Here is a 5,600-nt window from a genome sequence, read left to right on the forward strand (position 1 = left end):
GCAGCTCTGCTTGTTTCCGGAAGAAAGGGTCCGTCTTCATGTATAGGGGGAGGTTACAGTACTCACCTGCAGGACAGAGGGAAGTGTCAGTTGAACAGTGTTCAGCCCCTGTAGTTGGAGGCTGTTGTATAGATATTGTTTTTTAAAATGAATATATATTTAGCATGCAGAGATTTTGTTGCAACAATACACAAAAGTCATACCTGTGGACCCATTCTTTAAAATGTAAACCATCAGAAATATTAAATTATTAGACATTATTATAGTTATTAATTATATCTATTTTTATAATATCAGAAATTATATAAAATAATTCAATTATGTAAATATATATTTTTTTAAAATACTTTATAATTAAAATTATAGCATATGCAAACATAAAAAAAAAAAAAACCAAAGACATTTTATATTTATGATATAAATAATAATGAAAATATACAAAACATTTGTATTTGTTTAAAAAAAAAAAAAAAAAATTGTAAGAATATATTAGAAAAAATATAAAAAAATTTAAAATATAATACTTTTTTTAACTTATATAAATATTTATTTTGTATAACTTTTTTAAAATAAACCCTCAGAAATATCAGAAAACTTTCACTGAAATTATACATAATGCAAAAACATTTAAACCATGTTTTTTTTATTATAATATAATATTTGTAAAGTATTAAGTATATACGCCTTTTTTATATTTCACACTTTACTGAGATCTTAACTTTTGCAAACCATTTTTTTATATTTAATTTAACCCCTTCAGGAATATCAGAATAATAACTATTATTAAAAAATATTACAATAAATAGTTATTTAATAAAATGTGAAATCTATAATATTTTTTGTTATTTATAAAAAGGGAGAAACAGTTCTGGAAATGACACAATCTGGACTTCACAGCTCCAGCACTAAACGCTTAAGATTACCCCCTTAAAACCACCTAAATGTGTCATCAACTCACTCTTGTTGGCGCGGTGGGGAATGGGCACTGCCACATTTTTGCCGCGGTCGTAGTCCTGTGGTTTGGGTGGGGAGGCAGTGAAGCGACAGATGCCCGGTTCGGATGGTGTGCTCATAGAGGTCATGCTGTCTGCGTTATCATTGGTTCCGGTGGTCATCTGATCAGAGGAGCTGTCTGAGATGAAGCACTCTGTGATCTCAAACTTGGCGTGCTGCAGGTGTTCTTCCAGCTTAGCGTGTTCGTACGCTCGGGCCAGCTCCTCGTACGTGGAAGACGCACTCTCGGTGGACACCATACTGTTACGTCCCTTATCTGAGGACAGGAGAGAACAGAGTTAGTGTGAACACACTGTTAAACTGTGGTCGATCACTTCATATGCTGGTCAAACGGCTCCTTTCTTTTAAAGTGGACAGTTTTTCAAGTCTGATTAATGAGACCATAAATATAATTAAAACTGAAATTTGTGTGTGTGTGTGTGTGTTGACCTGTGTCCTGGGACAGGCTGGCACTGTAGCTGTCACTCTCTGTGACCGTGATGCCGTGCTGGGAGCCCACTGTCCGCCAGTCTGAGGTGAGAGTGCGAGCAGGTGTGGAGGCCTGGCATTTCGTCAGAGTCCACTGGCTGGAATAGCGGTTCCTTGTGCTGTGCGCAGACTTCACGCTCTTCCTCGACACTGGATCTGAGAAAAGGTCAAATGAGAGTGTATATGAAACATTCACAAATGATACCATCTTCTATCTAATATGGAATAAGTGGGTGAGCTATGACATACTGGTGCCAGGCCTGATGTCTGACATGTCAATCAAAGGGCCGGTGTTCTGGATGAGGGCGGGGTGATGCACAGACACACCCGTACAGAAGCTCTGAGGGTTCACTGATTGGCTGAACTCAGTGTCCGTCACAGGGATGGTGGCCTTGTCTTCACCTATCGCACACAACAGAGAAAAACAGAGAGATGTTGTTTTACTTTTATAGTTCAGGAGTTCTTTAGCCAGGTTTCATCATCTATCCATCTATCTTTATCTCTGATCTATCTGTCTGTCTGTCTATCTATCTATCTATCTATCTATCTATCTATCTATCTATCTATCTATCTATCTATCTATCTATCTATCTATCTATCTATCTATCTTTGTCTATCTATCTATCTATCTATCTATCTATCTATCTATCTATCTATCTATCTATCTATCTATCTATCTTTGTCCGTCTATCTATCTATCTATCTATCTATCTATCTATCTATCTATCTATCTATCTATCTATCTATCTATCTATCTATCTATCTATCTATCTTTGTCTGTCCATCTTTCTATCTATCTATCTATCTATCTATCTATCTATCTATCTATCTATCTATCTATCTATCTATCTATCTATCTATCTTTGTCTGTCCGTCTATCTATCTATCTATCTATCTATCTATCTATCTATCTATCTATCTATCTATCTATCTATCTATCTATCTATCTATCTATCTATCTATCTATCTATCTATCTATCGTATATATTTCTTACAGGTATATTGCTATGACTTCCATATGACCATATAACAGCACATGCATACACACACATACACTGACCTATCTGTTTGATTCCCTCTTTATCCTCGATGAGCAGCTGCACGCGAGGGATATCTATGTGCAGTCGGGGTCCCTGAGGTGGGCCTTTAACTGGAGTGTCAAAACTTCGATTGTTCTTACTGCTCCAGGTGCAAAACAACCACAGAAAGACACACACAAAAAAGTATTGCCACTGCCACTTCCTTAAACACACACATTTCATAAGGAATGAATGAGATCAACTTTTTAATTTTGGAGTTTAATCTTTACACAGACTATTAACTATATCCTTACCTGATAAGCATCTCAGCCAAGCTCTTAGCATCTACAGAAGCAAACAGAGTTCTTTTATTCAAACCTGTAAATTGATTCTCATCATGTAATATACATATATATACACACACATACACATTAAAAATACATACAGTATCAAATATTAAACAACGTTCCATTCTTTCAATACAGTTTCCCGCCTTTCACTCTCTTACTTACCTCTGAGTCTCTTGAGTCTCTTTTCTTTGCGTTTCTTGCGGACAATAAAGAGTAGCGCCATGCCTAACGTGACCAGGATGACTGGGCATCCGATAGAGAAAAGCTTTTTAACATCGTCCCCTTCCCCTCGCGCTGACTTAATAGGCGGAATAGTGCCTGCGGAGGAAAGGAAATAGAGATAAGTGAAGAGATCGAGATAAAGCTCATGTCAAGGCTCTTATCGCTAAAATTCAGGCCTAAAAACAGATTAATTAATTGATTTAGCTGCTAATTGTACATGTTCTTTTGTGTCGTCCTGTAGTACATGCCCTGGCCCTGGAGGAAATATATCTGGACATCCGTACAAGTATTGAATGACAATTGAGTGACTTGACTGATGGTGCATTCACATCATGTTATTTTATTATAGCTGGGACGTACTGCCATCATAATCCAGCGTGGCAAACTGGGAGCTCTGGTTCCCGCACCCGGCGCTGTTGCACGCCTTCATCTTCAGCTCATACCAGGTGGCCTCACGCAGCTCAGCGAGGAAGATGTCAGCAGAGGCGTTGGTGCGCACGCTCTGCCAGGCCCAGGTGCCTTTGGGACGGAACTCTAGAAGGACAGCAGTGATGGGGCAGCCGCCGCTCGTCCAGCCCTGCAGGTTGAGCCGGGCGTGGGTGGAGTTGATGTGAGTGAAGAGGGGCTGGTCCTTATTGAACTGCGGCTCTGCAAAAACAAGAAATAAAACTAATGATTGGCTGAGTTCATACTACAATATACTAATGTGTTATATACCATATAATACATAACATCTATAACAATGATTGGCTGAGTTCATACTATAATAATGTGTTGTATTGATGCAATAGATTGGTTATGATTTAATCTATGAAAGTCTACTTTTTACTTTTAAATGTCACATACAAGATATTTCAGATTTATCCTTCACATAACTCTTCCTTAAAGGGATATACACTACCATTCAAAAGTTTTTTTTTTTAAATGAAATTAATTATATTCAGCAAAGACACATTAAATTGACGAGTGACTGTAATGATATTTATAATGTTACAAAATATTTATATTTCAAATAAATGTGGTTTTAACTTTCTATTCATCAAAGAATGCTGAAAAAAATGTATCACGATTTCCACAAAATCGTTTTTGGTGCAAGAATCTTGATAAAAGGTACAAGTGAACTTCTGGGAAGAAAATAAGCTAGCTAGAACCACTCACCTCTGCCGTGAGTCTTGGCCTCAATTATCTCGCTGATGCGACCGGCTCCCACACTGTTTTTAGCTGCCAGTTTGACTTTGTACCAGGTTCCACAGCGCAAGTTGTCCAACTTGAAAGAGCGTTCGCTTGAGCTAATGAAGACATCCTTCCACTCCTCAGTGTTATCTACTGAATACTGCAGCACGAAACCTGAACACACACACAAATGCAATGTGGGAACAGCTGTTTTCATTGAATTCTAGGATTCTGTTCATAGAATGGAAAGCATTACTCAGGACACCGTAATGAAGACTTCCTAACATCACCACTAGATGGCGCATTGACCTTACAGACTAATCACAGAGTAACTATCTCAGACGAAGAGCTGATCAGATGGCTGTAAACCTCCATTAGTTACAAAGAGAGACAAAAATGCTGACTGCACAGTTATGCAAATAGATGCACAATATGGCGTCGCCCATCATTAGGAACGGGACGGATTTGGTGTCTCACTTCAGCTTTGGCAGATGGCAAAATAAAGGGCTCCACATCAAAAGGATTTACCCACTGACAGCCTGGTGTGCTCCTTATTCTCCTCCCACCCTTCCACACACAAACACCACAGACATCTATGTTTTTACCTAATTTACTGTGAGGTGCAAGCGGTTTGACAGTAACGTGACACAGTGACAGATTAAACATTCGGAGAGAAAGACAGATAGCAGAGGTAGAAAAAAGAGAGAATGTGCGAAACGTAATAAAACAAACCTTAGAGATAGATAAAAGAAATTTAAAAAGGGAGAGAGAGATATAAAGAAAGAGACTTGTTGTTTGAGGCGACCAGAAAGAGGCAGGACAAAAGCTTGTACCTCTGATGGAGCTTCCTCCATTGTCTCCAGGGATCCAAGCCAAAGTGATAGAAGAAGTGGACGTGGTGGAAACTGTCAAACGTGGTTGATCTGGAGGCACTAAAACACAGGACATACACAGATTGATGGGAAATCTTCCTCTTAATATTCAAACACCATAAGACAATAATGTGGATCAACTTTTGCTCGTCCTAGAACATGACGCAATCTTATCTCTTCCCCCATTCTAAAGGTGCGGTCGCATTTTCCGTTGATCAGCAAGTTTTCATGGTCCATATCGAGTCATCAACAGGAATCTGCATGTTCGAGAATTTTCCTTTAGAGTGGATGATTTTGCAACGGGTTCAAGTTGGTCATGCAAATTTGCCACGTTGACCAACAGAAAGCGGCTTGCTTTAAAAGTGACTTCTGTGTGAGCTGTGCGTCATGGACAATGGACCTTTTTTCACACAAAATTTCGCTAATGTGATTAGCACCTCAACCCTAAATTCAGATTGGTTGATAGGAACTGTTCAAGGACC

At 38.6% G+C, this 5,600-nt stretch overlaps 1 protein-coding gene across 1 annotated transcript in view; it reads left to right on the forward strand.

Annotated features, from left to right (window-relative positions):
* Positions 1 to 3,558, forward strand: part of LOC309507122 (uncharacterized protein) — a 16,169-nt gene extending 12,611 nt beyond the window's left edge. The window contains exon 5 of the mRNA XM_082181259.1: positions 3,423 to 3,558. The gene's annotated coding sequence lies outside the window, so the exon portion shown is untranslated. The remainder of the gene's footprint in view (positions 1 to 3,422) is intronic.
* Positions 3,559 to 5,600: the final 2,042 nt, after the last annotated feature.

This window comes from Leuciscus leuciscus (genome assembly GCF_965113295.1).
Source record: "Leuciscus leuciscus genome assembly, chromosome: 9".
Taxonomy (NCBI): domain Eukaryota; kingdom Metazoa; phylum Chordata; class Actinopteri; order Cypriniformes; family Leuciscidae; genus Leuciscus; species Leuciscus leuciscus.